Raw genomic sequence first — 20328 nt, forward strand, 5'->3', positions numbered from 1 at the left:
CAGGTTTTCCTTTCCTGAAGTTAGCAATCAGCTCCTTACTTGTGGTGACATTGAATGTTAGGTTTTGTTGGTGCACCATTTTGCCAAGTTTTCAATTTCCATTCTTATGCTAACTCATCCCTTTCCTTTATCAAACCCACTACTGTGGTATCGTTGGCAAATTTGTAGATGATGTTATTGTCGTACTGAGCTACACAGTCGTAGGTGTAAAATGAGTAGAACAGGGGGCTAAGATCACAGCCCTATGGTACTCTGGTACTGATGGAGATTATAGAGGAGATGTTCCGACTAATCCTCATTGATTGTGGTCTGGAGATGAGGAATTCCAGGATTCAATTCCATAGTGGGCTGTTGAGTCCCAGGTCTTGGGGTTTTGCTGATCAATTTTGAGGGAATTATCTTGTTGAATATCGAACTGTAGTCAATAAAGAGCATTCTGATATATGCATCTTTACTGTCCAGGTGTTTCAGGGCTTTATATAGAGCCAGTGAGATGACATCCATCGTAGACTTGTTACCATGGTAGGCTGACTGGATTGGATCCATCTCAGTGCTCAGACAGGAATCTGACAGGAAAGGCTTCATCACCAGCCTTTCCAAACACTTCATCTCCCCACCATCCTCAAGATCTCTCTGTCTCCTGAATATCTTTTATCCCTTTCAAGCCCCTACAATAACTTTCTTTTGACAACGCTTTTTGACATATTCCTACTTTTTTAGCATTGCACACTTTTTAATTTCATCTTTGTGAAACACATTAAAATATGTTATTGATTTCACCAAGTATATTTACAATGGCACCTTTTGAAGCTTCTACTCCTGCAAAAATATTTTTTTAATCTGAGCTCGACAGCAAAATAAATTATTTCCAATCGATTTTAGGACGTGAGATCCATCAAGACAACAATATCAAAGACATTTGGAATGGAGCTAATCATTGGAAACTATTATGGTTTTTACACATCCTCTGTGTAACTGAAAAACTTCACAAAATTCCCACAACACAGGCTGTGTAAAAAGTTTGAAACAGAAACGAGTGACCCATTTCCGTTCTGAAAATTTTTCTTGCAGCAGCCCAACAAATTTGCGGATTGCCTGCAGTCTAAACTGAACTGCAGGTGGTACACAACAATGGGTTAATGATACAACATACATGATAGCACGTGACGATGCGTTCAGCTCATGACTCTGCAATGCAGGATTTTAAGTGTGCATGCATGAAATGCATGAAATTAATGTTTGTTCGCGTAATGCGACGCATACTTGCTGCTAACCTTAATCTGTGGATTGAGAACCATTTTGCTCTTCTGTCTGGGAACTTTTTTGGTCGCAGATGAATGATGCCACTGACAACGTCAACGCAGTGCGTTGCACACAGGGTCTACCTCATGGTTGACATTGACCCACATCCAGCCTACGAAAATACCACAACTCAGTTATTTAGTGTAAAAAACCTTCCCGTGTGAACAGCCACTCCAGAATATAAGTGCGGAAATTGTCAACGGGAAATTACTACAGCAGCCGTGTAAAAGCCATAGAGACAAGAATTCACTAAATCTCTAAAAATACATCATAAAGAGATTTAGCATCATCCAAGCCCTGGATTGGTGTCTGCCATCTCCAAATGGACAACTCCCTCCTCAGTGTATGTGGCAAATGCACTCAGACCACATTTATGCATTACTTTTGGATAAACAAATACAAGTAATTGTGGTGAAATCCTGAGAAGCTTTTCCCAGAAAAATCACCATTGCCTTCACACATTTCTCAGTAGTGTTTCCCATTCACATTCTCTTGGAACTGGGGCACAGGAGAACAAAGGTAGCTCAATTAAGTCATGTAACTTCAGACTAAGATGAGTTTAGTTCTTCACAATTAAGAAACTAAGAAGAAACCCAAAAATCCAAGAAATGTCTCAGAATGGAAGCAGGTCTGTGAATCTGTCTGTCCTATCCCTTTTCAGACACTTCAGTGAGCTCCCTAAAGGATCCCCCTCAACTGGATATGGATCCTACAGGACCCAGATGATGTCAATTGGATTAAACTGGAGGTTCTTGATACAAGGAAGTAGAAACCCAACAAATTCAATGTATTATATTTTGACTCAGCAGCAGAGACTAAAGGAAAATTATTGGTGGATTGAGAACCATTTTGCTCTTCTGTCTGGGAACTTTTTTGGTGTATATGTGTATATACATGTGTATTGACTGTGGTACATGTGTGGAGCTGGATTCCACAAAACCTATTGCCAGTCACCTTACTATTTGTAGAATAGATATAAGTGATTTGATTGTGTTGTAAGGAACATAACTGAGAAGATTGCTAATAAATCAAAGTTGGTAATGTGGTTGACAGTGAGAAAAATCTGCGCAATAGGAAGTAATTGATGGACTGGTTAGATGGGCACCAAAGTTACAAATTGGGTTGAATCTGAGATAATGCATGGATTGAAGTAGGGAAAAGGAATACAAGATAAATGGTTGCCTATAGCGGGTCACTGGGTTCTTGAAGTGCATGCCCATGAAATCCCAAAAATAGCTGGGCATGATAAGTTATGAGACATTTGCCTTCATTGGCCGACACAATGAAGCTGTATGAAATGTCAGTTAGACCTCAGCTGGCGAATTTTGTACATTTCTAATCATCGTGATACAGGACGGATGTAATAAAACAGGAAAAAGTGCAGAAAAGATTTACGAGGATGTTGCCAGGGTTAGGAATTATAACCAAAAGTACAGATAATCAAGGCTTGAATTGTTTCCTTTGAAACAAAGAAGACCATGGGGAAATGTAATTGAGATGTATAAAATTATGAGGCCTTAGCAAAATAAGTAGTAGAAACCAATCTTCTTAGCTAATGTAAAGAAAATAGGGAGAATAAACTTAAGTTAATGATAGGAGATTTAGACAGAAGCTGAAAAAAAAATACAAGTGGAGGGAATTTTTATTCTCTCCATATTGCACAGTTTGTTTATATTTAATATGTATTTGCAGTTCTTTATTTGTTTACATGTATTCGCTGTGTACTGTTTTGTCTTTGCACTACCAATAAGTGGTAATTCTCCCTCGCCTGCAGTAAAAAAAGAATCTCAGGATTATATGTGATGTTATGTATGTAATCTGACAATAAATCTGAAATCTGGAATATGGAATTTTCCACCTGAATAAGCAGAGGATGCAAATGCCCTCACACTTTTAAGAAAAATTCCTGGAAAAGCACTTGAAGACCCCTAACTTCTAGAGCTGAGAACTGGGATTCATTTCAAATCAATTTCTACACAACATGAACACAGTAGGACAAATAGATTGTTGCAGATTTTAATGATTTCTGTAGCTTTGTATATCAAAGGTTAATACTTAAGGGCTCCAGTGTGGAGAAATTCCTTATTCATGGAATTGTAAATCTTTTCCTCGTCATTGTGGAGACTTTTCAGTTACTGAGTATATTGAAGGGTGAGATCAGTAGATTTACTGTGTGGTGACTTCTGTGGTCTATTCCTTACTTCTCTAAATATTCCCAGCTCTTCCTTCATCACTTCAGAGCTTCATTTAAACATAGACAAGCCTTTCTGATCCACAAGCCTGAGCTGCCCAAAAAAACCCCTATCTTTTGAAACCAGAGCACCAGGGAAACCTGCACAGACACGGGAAACATACAAACTCCTCACAGACAGCGCCGGATACGAACCTGGGTTGCTAGCGCTGTAATAGTGTTGCACTAACCAATTAAGTTCACTTAATTGGAGTCTGTCCCAGCAGGAAAGTTCGGATGAAGGATCTCCAGCATGAAACGTTTCTTTCCACAGTATTTTCCATTTTTATTTCATATTTTTTTATTATCTGCAGTTCTATTTGATTTCTACCAGAATAATTCTCCCTTTTATCAAGGCATTTAAGAGACTAAGCTGCTGTAATCTGCTGGAGGAACTCAGGAGCAGGAGAAACAGTGGGCTGGAACTCTTCACCAACACTGGCAATGCAGAGCAAAGAGTGCTGGTACAATGTTGTCAGGATGTCTTCCAAATCTTATGTATTGCCATCCTTCTTTCCATCTCATTTAATATCTTTTGAAAGTTCACATCTTACTACTTGAACTCTGTATTTTGTCTACATCAGGGAATCTCCATTGTAGCATTTAATTAGCACCCCCACCCACCCCGGACCTGGTGTTACTGGTAGATACCCTTGTATGTTGTCCACCACTCTATTTTGCTATTCTCTCTTGATCCTCATTCCATTTTTCACTTGTTCTCTATATTTTTATATCCTGTTTGTTCAGAAGCAATCTGTTATGAAATATCTACTCCTGAGATTTGAAGGTACTCTCTTGTTTGTTAAAAATTATGACCTTATTTCTTTGAAACATCATTCTTCCAGTTGCTGTTGAATTTTGTTACAGATGTCCAGGTGGCTGAGTATAGAGAGGTCAGAAGTGAAATTAGGGGATTAGAATAACAATTTAAGAAATAGGTAAGAATGATATTCATCTTTTGTTCAGGCATTTTATAAGCTTTCTGGACTCTATGATTTCATATTTCCTCCATTGACATTTTTATATCAACTGTATGTTGGACAGAAAACAAAGACAAGACTGGCAAATTCTTGTCTTTCCACTTTCTGTTTTACCAAAATAATGAAATCATTTTTCTAAAAATACTCAAGATACATTTCACTCTACATCCTACCATTGTTCTTTCATGAGCTCTGTGCATGAAGCAGTGGAAGAAGTTTCTGCCTTTATCCATTTTTGCCTCAAAAAAATTTTTTAGATGATCCTCCTTAAGTTCATTATTATCTTTCTGTACATATACAATGAGACTAAATAGTGTTTCTCCAGACGATGGAGTACACACATGCACACAAAATACACAACACATCGTAATCTCATTATAGTGGAAGTTTTGAATGTTTCTTTTAGAATCGTCTTGAGTATTGTTTCTGTTCCAAAGCATGTAAAATGTAACATTCAGGATTGAAGGAAAGTGTTGCAGCAACAGCCTAAAAAATAACCAAACCCTTACATGGTGTATTTGGAAGAGCATCATCACCAGATATCTATTTATCTGTGCTTTCAGATGCATGATGGGATCATTTTCTGGGGAGATGATCCTGTTTCAACTTTCTTGCACTTAATTTGTTTCAGGATCTCATGGAACTAATGTACTGGCATGAAAATTGAGTTGTACTGGACAAATTATCCTCCAGATGACTGAAGCTTCAGTCTGAATTGAAGTGGCTGAATCTTATATGAAGCCCAGTTCAGAGATCTATTAGATATGAGGAACAAAGATTATTCACCATATGACAATAACCTACAATAACAATACATACCTACACCATGCACCATCTTCTATCTGAATGGGCATTAGGAACAGATTGACATCTAATACTAGTGTACTTCAAGCTTTGCTAATCATTCAGGATGACTCTCTCATCTGGCTACTGCTCTCCTTCACATAATTTTATATCACACTGAGAAGCAACAATTTGCTGCGGTCACGCACTAACAACACATCTTTTTTTAATGAAAATAATATTTGTATGTGACATTTTAGTCCATTGATCATCCTGCAAATTATACTAATCATACTTAACTATTATAATACCATCACGTTGTTTCTTTTTCCATTTTCTGACTTTGTGCAAAGGGGTTCTTTCCTAGATTTGTATGTTAATCAGCTTATTTTGACATTTTACTTTCCATTATTTGTACAAAGCTTGGGATGGGATGGATCAAAACTGTGCAATGGGGCTGTGGTACTCGAGATTGGCGATCAGTTGGGGTCAAAACATTTGGAGACCTACAGTTGAGTTGTGAGACTGGGGACCAGCAGTTATTCAGTAGGGGTGGGGGTTGTCGAAGAGAGATCTGTAGTTAAATTGTGGGGATGGGGATTAGCATTTGAGTTGTATTGGAGTTTTATGGCCTGTAGTAGGGTCACTCAAAAAAGGGACCAGTATTTAAATGTAGGGAATTATGGGATTGGGGACAGTTGAGATTATCAGGCTGTTGGCTGGAAATTGGTGACTGATTGTGGAGGGCAGATGGGGTGTCAACAAATTGTGGGATGAGCCTGAAGGATAACGGTAAGTAATTTATGCCTGGTGGGTTTCCTAATCTAGCTTCACAGGAGTTCCGAGTAATTTGTAATAATAATTCAAGTTACCACAAAAGAGGCATTTCAGTTAGAATGGAGACATATTGTGAGCCTATGTTGTGGAAAACAAGTTAGGATTGCAGGGATTGTTCATGCATAGAACTGACCGATACATTTCAGGCGTAAAGCAGAACAATCAAGATTTGGTTGCAAGTGCATTACACTCTTGAAAAAAAATCAATTTTCAGTTGCATAACACTGAAATAAACAGCATTACATCACTCAATTTTAAGTAGTTGAATTCAAAACAATTAAATGTCATCCTGAAGGAAAAGATGGAAACACAATAGTCTCCCTTGCTCTTATGTCCTGGATAGGCCATCTTCTAAATTGTAGATTAAAATACTTATATTCTTTATCAAATGTATTTTCTACATTTTTTTTTACTCTACTATTCTGGATTCATACTCTTGAAGCATGAGTTAAAACCATTTTCCAGCTAATAAATGGATTCCAATGATTCAAGATTCATCAATATTTTTTATCTGTTCTTTCAGCATGTAGCATTTGCAAGGGGCATTCTTCATAATTCAACTTTCCATTACTGTGTGAAAACTTTACCCAAAGGATTGGGTGGTGTGGTTAGTGCAATGCTATTACAGAACCAGTGACCTGGGTTAAAATCTGGCGCTGTCTATAAAGACTTTGTACATTCTCCCTGTGTTTGCGTGGGTTTCAGATTTCAGGTTTATTGTAAGAGTACATTCATGACATCACATACAACTCTGAGATTCTTTTTTCTGCAGGCGGTACAGAATTACCACAATGGTAGTGCAAAAAATACTGCACACTGCATATACATGTAAATAAAGGACTGTAAACAGATAATGAATAGAAACAAACTGACTGTGCAATACAGAGAGAATTTTTAAAATTAATAAAATCCACAAGTGAGCGTCCTTAAATGAGCCCTGATTGAGTTTGTTGTTGAGGAGTCTGATGGTGGAGGGGTAGTAGGTTTCCACTCAGTCCTCTGGTTTCTTCCCACCCTTAAAAAACGTACAGGGGTTGTAGGTTAATTGGTGTATTCGGGGAACATGGGCTCGTGAGCCTGGAGGGTCTGTTATCATGCTCTATGTCTACATTCAAAGGTTACTTAAGGAATGATTTGTTTGATAAGTTATACATTAAATGCTGGATGTATTAAAGGTCAGAAAAATATGAATGTATATAAACTTTTTTTCTAAATTCAACAAAACAAAGGCAGACATCAAGATGAAATTCACCATCTCCATCAGCGTGCCTTAACAGCCTTGGGCCATCTAGTGTTGAATGCCTTGTAGTTTTTATAAGTGCAATGATCACTGTTCAAAAGTAACAGTGTTGCTGAGAATTAACTTCTGTTTAATTGGAGAAACTAATTTCACATAATGTCTGAAGGGGAAGGGTAGAGACTGTGTACAATGCAATGAGTGGTTCATCCTGACCCTGTTTATGAAAGCACAGGTATGGAATGTGATGGGGTTCTTTCACCTGAACTGGTACAACTCAAAAACACATAAGAAGGAAGCTAGACCCCTTGCAAAGTGATTTGCTCCAGTCAATTAATTGACATATGGTTGGGACACTATAACAGCCACATATTTAACAAACAGAATACACTGCAGTAACTCAGCAGTCATTTTGACTCCAACTCACTCTCTTATGAAACTCATTACAACATCAAAGGTACTTCATTATTTCCAGTACTCTTGTAAATTACATCATCCTGCAGAGCAGAATTACATAAAATGTAAGAAGAGAAACTTCAATTCAAACTCACATCAGATCAAAATTGCATTCCACTTAACAGAGCATTGTAATTCAGTTTCCAAGATGCATATATTCTATACATTAAGCCCACATTGTCATTTTATTAAAGAAATGTCTTTTTATAGAAATCCTATTTGTTGTGTTCATCTGTAATTTGTTTGACTATCTGAACACCTTTTCTTGAAATAAATTCAGTTTCCAATCTCCCACATTATGAGTTAGATGTTAAAACTGCATCTCTGTTTCCCTTATGTCTTGAGAATGGGAAGTCTATAAAAAACTGAGGATAATATTTTCACATCTCCTATCACAAGAAAGATCTCTGTTATCAATGAATTTAAAGAGAGCTAAAATAGCTCAGTCCTTGGTGTCGGCATTACCAGATCACATGCAACATTTGGATATCAAATGCACTCTGCAACCAATAATTGAAGAGCTTCACTTGCCATCCACTTGTTCTGAACCCATTGTTCTTCAAAGGCAACATTTTTTTTCTTCTTTTTCTATGAGAGTCCATTGGGAATGAGGATATTTGCTTGTATTTCAGTTTATAGCACAAAAGGTCATTGCTGGATAGGCACGTATGCACCCACCAAATGACACCTGAAAGTTCTTCCTTCATTTTGAGCAGTCTTGGACCAGGAACACCCCAACAATTGGAAGCTTTGAGAGCATTCTGGAATCATATCCTCTGTCCTCCTGGTATCAGGATGGAGCAGCATCATTTGGAGAAAATTAAAAGTATTGATGAATGGTTCCAGTCCAAAACTCAACCCAATGAGTTCCTCTAGCTACTAGAGTCTAGTAGATTGTTTTTTCGTTCTGAGAAAAGTTATTTTTCTGGAGTTCTTGACATCTTTCTCTACGTGTCTGCTGTCTCCATTGTTTTAGAACCATATTGATGGAGATAACTGAGCAGTCCAACTATCATAGCAATCAATACTTGGATGATTATATATTTATTAATTATATAAACAATAATATAAGTGATGCCAATAGCTGGATCTTGAGCATTGTCATGAGCTATTATGGTGAGTTATGACAAGACTGTATCCAAACATTTTGTCAGTAAGAGAACTCCATTGGAGCTAGCTTCCCCTAGTCTATCCTTGACCAAGGAATCCCATATGCATTGTTCACTGCCTCCTTCAGCAATGTATTTTGAGTTATAAACCATATGTTTCCTAGTTGCTGCATCCTCCTGGTCACGTTTCAATTCTCCTCACTGCTCATGATTTGAGCTTCCTATTGCCAATTAACTTTGAAAATACCTCATGTGTGGTCAAGTCTGATTTAAAAAAAATATTTTATATAATATCCCATACATGCAATAACTACAATTGTTATATAACCATATAACAATTACAGCACGGAAACAGGCCAATTTGGACTTTCTAGTCCGCACTGATCCAAGTAGCCTCCTCTAATCCCACTTACCAGCACTCTGCCGATATCTCTCCATCCCCCTCCCATCCATATACTTATCCAACTCTTTCTTAAATGACGAAATTGACCCTGCCTCCACCAGCTTTCCCGGAAGCCCATTGCACACAGTAACCACTCTCTGAGTAAAGAAGATCCCCCTCATGATACTCCTAAACCTTTGCCCGTCAACTCTCAACCCATGACCTCTTGTATCCATCTCTGAATGGGAAAAGCCTTTCCTCATCAACTCTATCTGTCCCTCTCAATATCTTAAACACCTCTATCAAATCTCCTCTCAGTCTTCTACATTCCAAGGAATAAAGACCTAATTTGCTCAATCTTTCTTTGTATTCCAGATGCTGAAACCCAGGCAACATTTTTGTAAATCTTCTCTGCACTCTCTCTATCTTGTTAACATCCTTCCTATAAATCGGTGACCAGAACTGCACACAGTACTCTAAATTTGGCCTCACCAATGCCTTGTACAGTTTCATCATTACTTCCCAAGCCCTATATTCTATGTACTGATTTATACAGGCAAGCATACTAAAGGCCTTCTTCACCACCCTATCCACATGCACTCCTACCTTCAGGGAACAATGCACCGTTATTCCTAGATCTTTCTGCTCCACTGCATTCTTCAATGCCCTCCCATTTACCACATATTTCTTGCTTTGATTATTCTTTTCAAAATGAAGCACCTCACACTTATCAGCATTAAACTCCATCTGCCATCTTTCTGTCCACTCCTCTAAGCAGTTTAAATCCCTCTACCATCATCCACAATTCCCCCTATTTTAGTATCATCTGCATATTTACTAAACCAATTTACCACCCCATCCTCCAAATATATATATGACAAACAGCAATGGTCCCAATACCAAACCCTGAGGTACACCGTTTGTCACCGGCCTCCATCCTGATAAACAATTATCTACTACTACTCTTTGGCACCTTCCTTCCAGCCACTGTTGATCCATTTGACTATCTCCAAATTAATACCCAAAGACTTAGCCTTCCTAACTAACCTTCCATGTGGAACCTTATCGAAGGCCTTACTGAAGTCCATTTAGACAACATCCACTGCTCTACCCTCTTCAAAATATTCAACAAGATTGGTCAAACACAACCTTCCATGCACAAATCTGTGTTGAGTGTCCCTGATCAGACCCTGTCCTTATATATACTTATATATACTATCTCTAAGAATGCTTCATCAATTTAGCTACCATAGACATCAAACTTATATGTCAATAATTGTTAGGCTTGCTCCTTGAACCCTTTTTAAACAAAGGAACCACATGCGCAACACACCAATCCTCTGGCACTATACCTATCTCTAATGACATTTGAAAAATCACTGCAAGAGCCTCCGTTATTTCCTCACTAACTTCTCTCAAGGTCCTGGGGAAAATCCTGTCAGGACCCGGAGACTTATCCACCTTTATATGTTTCAAAAGCTCCAGTACTACCTCTTTCTTAATCACTATAGTCTCCATATTTACCCTCTTTTGCTTCCTTTACCCTGCACAGTTCAATATCCTTCTCCTCAGTAAATACTGAGGAAAAGAAATTGTTCAAGACCTCCCCCATCTCTTTTGGCTCCACACACATTTGTCCTTTCTGATTCTCCATTGGACCAATTTTATCTCTCACTTTCCTTTTGCTATTTACATATTTGTAGAAACCCTTTGGATTTATTTTCACCCTGCTTGCTATAGCCACCTCATACCTTCTTTTAGCTTTTCTACTTTCTTTCTTAAGATTCTTTTTACATTCAATATAGTACCCAAACATCTCTTTTTTTTCCCTGTTTCCTTTATTTATTGTAGTACTCCCTCTTTTTTCGAATCAAGTTTCCAATATCCCTTGAGAACCATGGCTCTCTCAAACTTTTGACCTGACCTTTCAACCTAACAGGTTTATAAAGATTTTGTACTCTTAAAACCTCTCCTTTAAAAGACCCTCCATTTCTCTGTTACATCCTTCCCAGAAAACAAGTTGTCCCAATCGACCCCTTGTAAATCCTTTCGCATCTCCTCAAACCTAGCTTTTCCCCACTCAAAAACCTCACCTCCATCCTTTTCCATAACTACCTTGAAGCTAATGGCACTATGATCACTGGACCCAAAGTGCTCCCCCACACATACCTCTGTCACCTGACCCATCTCATTCTCCAACAGTAAATCCAACACAACTCCCTCTCTAGTTTGTACCTCCATATATTGATGTAAAAAGCTATCCTGTACACATTTTCCAAACTCCAATCCATCCAGCCCTTTCACGGAATGGGTTTACCAATCAATATTCAGAAAATTTAAATCCCCCACAATCACTACCCTGTGCTTATTACAAATATCTGCTATCTCCTGACTAATTTGTTCCTCTAATTATAATAGTACAAATATCAAGAAAAGAACAAATTGATTACATACATGATGGTTTTCACCCCACCCCAAAACTCCAATCCCCCTAAAAAAACCAATATACAAATTGAAAAAAGTAAAAAGTTTTTATAGGTATAAAAATACAAGAAGAAAGAAAAGAGAAAGTAAAAAGGATCTTTGGATTGCAGAGGGAGATATTGTGCAGTATAGCTCATCAGTTCTAACATACTACAAAGGAGAATTCTGCAGGATTAGAGGGATAAAAAGAATATTATTACAAATTTAATCCCTTTATTTGTGTGTACTGGTGCCAAATTTGTAAAATCATGGAGTATTTATTTCCTAAATTATGTTTTTTTTTCCCCAAAGGAGTACAACTTTGAATTTCAGCATGCTACCTTAGCACAGTTAAAGATATATTGATTTCCAAGTAAGTGCAATATATTTTCTTGCTACCGTTAATGCTAATTTAACACATTTCAATTGATAACTTGATCATTTCAATTTAGGGTTTGTGCTTTCAATATTTCCTAATAAAAATAAATAGGATTTAGCAGAAAAACAACTCCTGCAACTTGTTCCAAAAAGTTACATATAATCACCCAAAAAGGTCTCACATTGGGACAAAACCACATTGAATGTATAACAGATCCTACATCTTCACCACACCTAAAACATTGATCTGATAAATCTGATTTCAATCTGTTCAACTTCTATGGTGTAAGATATAATTGATGTAAAAAAATTTCATTGAACTAATCTATATCTCATATTGATAGTATTAGTCATACAATCCTTAAATAAATTTTCCCATATTTTTTAGTCTATTATAATATTCAAATCTGTTTCCCATCTAGATCTATGTAATCCTAATGGCTAAGTTTGATTTATTACCATTGGAAGAATCGGAACATAATTGATACATACATTTGAAGGACTTCATTTAAAATAACCATGGTAAAATTCCCTATTGTTGAGAAATTGCAGCTTAAAATCACATTAGTGCTGGGTGTTTGCACTATTATTTACAAACAGCAATTGTTGATCAGTTTATTAGTTTCTATAAATTATTCTATTTCATCAGATTATAGGACAACCCTTTGAAAAATTACTCATTAAAGATCCTGGTTCCTTGCTGAAAATCCTGCAACTCCTTCCCTATACTCACCCCTCAAGAACTTGCTGAAAATCCTGGAACTCCTTCCCTATACTCATCCCTCAAGAACTGCAATAGTTCAAGAAGTCAGCTCAGCACCACTTTCTCAAGAGCAATTAGGGATAGTCAATTAAATGCTGGCTCAACCTGCAATAGAATCATGTTAAAATCATTTATGGCAGCTGTTCAAATGAACAATCGAGCTAGTTACATTCCCCTTTTCATTCGGCCACCCCTCCCCCAAGCTCATTCTATTCTACCACAACTACTCATTGGTTCAGATTCCACTCCTCCCATACATCCATGCCTTGCTCCAGACCTTTAATTCAAAATTTATGTTTATATTCTTACACATAACAAGGGAATTCTGCTGAGTCTTAAGTATTGTCCTTCAGATTAGATATTAAATGGAAGCCATTGGATTTCTCCTGTATCCTGGCTAGCTCTCTTCCCTCAATATTAGGAAACATTTAAATGCTAGTTCTTCTGTTATTTTCATAGGACCTTTTTATGTCAAAGGTCTGCTGAGTTTGCTTCATAATTCATCATGCGCTATCTCAGGAGTGTGAATTAATTATTGAAAAGGAAGATCCATCCAGAGGTACAACCCATGCTCCATACAGTGGCATCGAGTTGTTTATTTAGTGATTATTTCTTCCTTCACACTATCTCACAGTTGGCACTTCCATTTAGCACAATGTAAGTATGAGTCCTGAACCTAGATAAGTTGATGCTATTACCAGCAGTTAATTTTTTTTAAAAATTAACAATACAGCACAGTAGAACACCCTTTCAGCCCTTGAAACACATGAAGCTCAATTACACGCAATTAACCTACAAACCCTGTACTCAGTGCCCTTCCATTTACTATGTGTGTCCTACCTTGGTTTGACCTTCCAAAATGCAACATCTCACATTTCCCTGCATTAAATTCCATCTGCCATTTTTCCAGTTGGTTCAGATCCCTCTGCAAGCTTTGAAAGTCTTCCTCACTGTCCACAAAGCCTTCAATCTTAGTGTCAGCAGCAAACTTGCTGATCCAATTTACCACATTATCACCCAGATCATTAATATAGACAACCAACAACAATAGACACAGCACTGATCCCTGAGGCACATCACTAAACACAGGCCTCCATTCTGAGAAGCAATCATCCACCACCACTCTCTGTCTTCTCCCATTCATCCAATTTCAAATCCAGTTTACAACCTCTCCATGGATACCTAGTGCCTGATCCTTCTGAATTAGCCTCCCATGTGGGACCTTGTCAGAGGACTTACTAATGTAAAGGAAAAATTGTTCAAGTTTTTCTCTAAAGACCTATCTGGGAAATAGTATGTGAACTATCAATCCCAATAAAACATCGAGAAGATAAGTATCAATTCCAAAGAGATTTTATTTCACTCTACTTCAAATCCATCTCAGCCTGAAAATCAGTGTGTATTTATTTGGTTATTTGTTAAGTGATGAAATTTAAAATATGGAGGTTATTACCTTCATTAGCAGAGACTGGCATCTAAAATACAGTATATTAAACTTTATTTCATTATTTTTTACTTCATTTAAAAATTAATAGCCTTTTCCATCTGAAATCCTGTGGGGAGAAATGGCTGCAGTAATTCACTGAGATTTTTTTATTGTAGCAAACGCCACTATTTTTTGAAAGTGGAAGCAATACATGGTCTAGACCAGTGGTTCTCAACCTTTTTCCAGCCACATGCCACCTGAAGTATCCCTTTACTTACTGCAGACCACCTATAATAAATCCACAGACCTCCACTAGGGATCAGGGGGTTGTTGGTGAGCTCAAACCCTTTCCCAGACCACCAATGGGATTTTTGATTTAGTTAGAAATTGTCTTGAGAACTTTCATTTTTTGTCATCAGACTTACAATGGATGGCACGGTTGATGTAGTGATTACCGCAACGCCTTTACAATGCCACTAATTGGGACCAGACGGGGGTTCAAGTCCTGTGCTGTCTGTAAGGAGTTTGTGCTTTCTCCCCATGACTGAGTGGGTTTTCTCCAGGGCTGTGGTTTCCTCCCACCGTTCAAAACATAACTGGGTTGTAAATTGGGCAGCATGGACTCGAGGGCTGAAATGGCCTGTTACCATGCTGTATGTCTAAATTAACAAATTAAATTAACTTGGTTTTATATCATTACTTCCTTACTGTATCAGTAATATCTGTATCCAGTACATCACTATTGGCCACGTGTAACAAACCCAGTGATCTGTAGACCTCAAGTTGAGAAATGCTATCTTCTGCTAAAAGGACCTAATGCTCAATACAACATTGGAACATTGTCACTGATCTCTCTACTGTGTTTGACAGATCTTGTATACTCTTGTATACTCAGCCTTCAAACTGTAACATTAATTTTTCTTTTACATTCACAGTGAAGATAAATAATGAAATATTTTCCCAATAGCATTTCTTAGGACCCTATTGTGAGAAATTAGTCACGTGATAAGCACATAATAGTAGCATACCCTACTTTCTATTGATTCCAGTAGAATGATTGTTGCTTCAAAAATTGTGAAGTTTATTGAAATCAATAGGACTGAATTTTAGGCAATTTAGTATAGTGGTATAGTGTATGTTTAGTTCTTACTAAAAATGCAAGGAATTCTTGTGTATTTTCAACCTTGTCTTGTATATTAGATTTTGAGATCTTAATTTAATCTCTTCTCCAGCAAGGCAATTGCTCGACATGCTGAGATCATAAAATTTGTTAAAGGTATAATGTTAACAGGGTTTGAGCACTCCTGTCAGATAAATATGGCTGAGGGTGTTGAACCCTCTTCTTAATATTATACCACTGACAATTTAATGATCTCAGCATGGGGATTAATAGCCTGGCCATAACCACGTGGGTCAGGGAGACATTAAAACTTCCATTCACAGACTGTAATTAATATGTTGTGGCTAACTAATCATTTTGGCATTAATTTTTTTTCAGTTTCTTTATAGTTAGAAATCATACCTTCATTTTGCCCATTGTAAGTCATTGTTTTGGCAAGATATCAGAGTACTCCCAGTAGGTTTGTAGATCTGAAAATCTATAAGTACTTTCTAATGAAGATTGAGTATATATTTACACCAATTTTAACCAAAATTATATTCAACAATAGGTGTTACATATTTTTTAAAAAGAAATTTCACCTCAGAAAGTCTATGAATACTCAATGGCTATTGAAAATCTGGTTGAGTGATGCCAGAAAAATGGTCTTAATCTCATCATCACCAAGGCAAAGGAGCTTATTGTTGATTTTAGGAAGGAGAAACTGAGGGACCACACACACCCGTGTGCACTGATGGGACAGATGTAGAGAGCATTAAAGTCTTCCTGGGAGTCCATATATTAGAAGACCTCTCCAGGAGCCAGCACACTGAGGCAACCATGAAGAAGGGACACCAATGCCTCTACTTTTACAGGGGTTTGAGGAGATTTGGCATGTCATCAAATGCTCCATCTAACTTCTTCAGATACACTATGGAAAGTATACTGACTGGTTGCACCACTGCCTGGTTTGGAAATTTAACAGATAGGAATGCAGAAGGCTGTAGAAAGTAACAAACACAGTCAGATCTGTCACAGGCTCCAACCTCCCATCTAAATAATTCATTTGTGAGGCAGTGCCTCAAGAAAGCAGCCAACATCATAAAGTACCCCCTTAGCCTGATCATGACCTCTTCTCGCTGCTACCTTCAGGCAGATGAAGAACAGCACCTCCAGGTTTAAGAACAGTCTCTTTCCAACAGCTGCCAGGTTCCTGAACCTCCCCTTGTTATACTAACTAGAGACTGATCTGACACTACAAAAGAATAATCTTCACTATTGCTAAGTCAATTTTTATGTGCATTTAGGGTTGGGAAACCTTTTAATTTTTAATTTGGCATGCAGCACAGTAACAGGTCATTTCAGCCCATGAGTACCTACTGGGGATATAGCTAAATTAGGCGGTACAGACTCATGAGCTAAAATGGTCTGTTACCGTGCTATATTCTAAATCAAAAATTAAAACATTGCCCACCCCTGTATCTAAATATCTATCCATATTTTTGTATTTATTGACTCTTTAATTCAATTAAGCCTACTATTGATTTTAGTTGTTTTTGTTGTTGTTTCTGTTCAACTTATATTCAACTGTAGCAAGTAATAGTTTCATGCAAATTTTCATATTACAAGGGACTATGACAATGAACAAATTATCATGTTCAGATTCCTATCTCTGAACCTATTACATTGCTCTTCCAAAATCTAGTTATCTTTATAAGATGTGCTATTAAAGGTTTGTGATATTTTTACCATAGGAAAAATATCTGACTGTGTATCCCGTTTGTGCCTTTCATAATTTTATAAACTTCAATCAAGAAAGTTTGAGTTCACATCTCAATGACATAAACCTTCAACTGATCTGCAATTGTGCTTAAGATTGAAGAACAAAGTTGGCGAGGATTACCACCTACAATACATCATCTTTTATATCTCATCAAGGTTCATGGTCATGATAAGGTCAGGCATTAAACACACTTGTCCAAGCAAAGGGAGAGCTGAGTGAAGATTTAGAAAATTTGGAGCATCTTAATTGGGTCTTAGAATAAACTATCAAGGTGGGCATCATAGCAGACAGCATAAATAGGACCAATAAACAGATGAATTGCTGTAGAGAACAGGAGTTGGGATATGTAATGAGGATGCAAAGGGGTCAAGTCCAACAAAATTATATGTATTAGTCAGTTCCACAAATTTTCTTATTATTATTTTAATGCTCTTTTATTATGTCTGTTGGGGAGAAGAGAACTTTGTTCAAGAATAGTGTTATATTTGCTTCTTATGCATTATCAGTCTGGGAGCAATAACTGTTCCTTCAAGTAAAAGGAACAATATTTCTTCTGACAGTACAATCATATTTCTGAAGCATGGAAATGTTTCAGATAAAGCTTGGCCCAAGCATTTGACAAATAAAATTAGCTTGCTGTTCGCTCTTTAAATGGCTCAAACTTCCATTCAAAATAATGTGAAAATGGAATGTAATCCAAATAAATGAAATGTATATATGGCTATAATGTTATCAATCATTCACACATTTGGATCTGATTGAGGGCTGCCACAAACCTATGTATAGTTTTTACTGACCTCAAGAGAAATATCAGGCATGTTTTTTTCTGCCTTCCAGCAAATCTGATAGATTCTCTATTTCACAATTTTGCACTTAAGCTAAAGTATCATTTTTCATTTCATGGGGCAATAAGGCAAGATACCCATCTTCACTCTGTTTCTCCTTGCTATCAGATTTGGCAAACTTTAGTTCAAGTTCAAATTTATTATCACCTGACTATATGCAGTCAGACAAAACAGCATTTCTCCAGACCACGATACACATGTGTGTATGCACACACAAACACACACACACACAAAATACACAGCAAATAATAATCACACACATACATTTATATATTATATAATATATATATATATATAATATATAAATAATAAAAATATATATATACACACACATATACACACACACACACACACACACACACATATATATCTATATATATATAGATATATATCAAGATATAATTAAAAATAAATATATATAAATATTTTGGAATGATTTGCTTGGTTACAGGATAATCTTCATCAATCTCAGAGCCTGATTCACAGCCTGGTATTTCCAATTTTGATGCGCCTGTACTCCCTACTTGCTGGTTGTAGGTTAAGCATACTGTGTGCTGGATTAAAAAAGGTCTTCTATAATACTTTAAGCCCTATTTAAGCAATGATCCCTGTAAATGTCATTAATAGAGGAAAGGGAGAATCTAGTTATCTTCTTGGCCTTTTTGATGATCCTCTGTATTGGCTTCCGGTCCGATGCTTTGCAATGATCAGACACACCATGATTCAGCCAGACAATTGTTCTCCTCTTAAAAGTTGCCAATAGCTTTTCCCTTTTCAGCCTCCGTCAGAGTCCTCTTTTCAGGCATACTGTTTGCTTCGGATATCATCTACTATCTGCCCCTAAAATTCTTGCTATTGCTGAACACTTGGACCTAGTTAATGAAATCTGGAGATAGGATTTCACCTTGAAACCATTGGTTTGATAAATGAGGTGATGTGCCATGGTTTTAAAAAACCACTCATCTGAATATTTGTTCTCTCTATTTTCATTCACTTAATTAAATAAGGCAGGTTAGCAGGTTGCTATGGATAAATTTTATGAAATGATCTAAGCATTAGCTTATCTGATTATCATTGTTCACTGAAGTAGCTGTGATGACACAAAATGTTCCCATCAAATCCAGGGTAGGATATATAATTTCCAGCAGCATTAGGGTAAAAAGTGAAGATGATTAGAAGCAAGAAGAGGGGAGGGTTGGACTGAGATAGGAGGAAAGATGAATGGAAAGGAGAGGCAGAGGAATGATGGACAGAGTAAAAATGAAAGGGTGAAAAAATGTGAAATTAGAAGAAAAAACGAAAATGATCTAAAATAATAAAAATCAAAATAAATGATCTCTCTTATGTTGCATGTTCACTTTGTGTTAACCCATTAGTTAATTAACAAGCCATGTTCCGTAAACAGGAATTGTAGCAGCGGATACTCTGCTCCTGCAATAACACACACAATCGGTGAGCAGGCTAGTTTATTGCAGGCTGCTGGACTGCACTTATATTCCCAGCCCGGACCTGGCTGAGAACCGCGCTGGAGGGCACTGATGTCACCTGGGCGTCACATGGTCTGGTCTCTGAGCCCCGTGCTGGAAGGAAGGGAAACCACCGACGGCACCATTTTGGCCGGCTGCCCCACCACGTGGCTTACAAACAGGGCCAGTTCGCCTGCCTTGTGGTGAGCTGTCACACAGCACCCCCCCCCCCCCCAGAACTGGTGCAAATGTACTTTTTTGCCGGGCGGCCTTGCTTCTTGGGCTGGGCAATGACCACAGGCTCGGTGATTGCGGTCTTGAAGGCCCTTGTCTCCTCATCCGCTTCCTGGTCCTAGGTGAGCTGGTCGAAGTCGAGGCCAGGCATCAGTCCTTCCCCACCTTGTGCCGAACGTTGGTGGTAAACTCCGACATGAAGGAGAGGTGATGATGCTGGCAGGCCGACCAGGGATCCTTTGCCATCGCAAGCACCTGGATGAGGGGTTTGTGGTCTGTGAAAATGGTAAAAGTCCTCCCCTCACTGCCAGGTACATGCCCAGTAATTCACGGTCAAAGGCACTATAGTTGCGTTCTGGCAGGCGAAGCAGGCAGCTGAAGAATGCCAGCAACTTCCAATGTCCATTCACCTGCTACTTCAGGACGGAACCGACGGCTGTGGCAGAGGCATCAATGGTGAGTGCCATATGCAGGTCGGTGTGTAGGTGGGCGAGCATGGCGGCCTTCGCCAGGGCAGCCTTGGTGGCCTCGAATGTGGTGCAGGCTTCTGGGTTC

The 20328-nt window shown here is 37.9% G+C and overlaps 1 long non-coding RNA gene across 2 annotated transcripts in view; it reads left to right on the plus strand.

Moving 5' to 3' along the window:
- Positions 1–20328, plus strand: part of LOC138741414 (uncharacterized) — a 45042-nt gene that overhangs the window by 8527 nt on the left and 16187 nt on the right. Inside the window, exons 3-4 of one of the 2 annotated variants that reach the window (XR_011343492.1) lie at positions 12092–12152; positions 17261–17876. This is a non-coding gene — a long non-coding RNA (uncharacterized lncRNA). Of the gene's footprint in view, positions 1–12091; positions 12153–17260; positions 17877–20328 lie in introns of those variants that run through there. The other variant, XR_011343491.1, reaches the window with a different exon arrangement.

Source organism: Narcine bancroftii, chromosome 8 (assembly GCF_036971445.1).
Source record: "Narcine bancroftii isolate sNarBan1 chromosome 8, sNarBan1.hap1, whole genome shotgun sequence".
NCBI lineage: Eukaryota > Metazoa > Chordata > Chondrichthyes > Torpediniformes > Narcinidae > Narcine > Narcine bancroftii.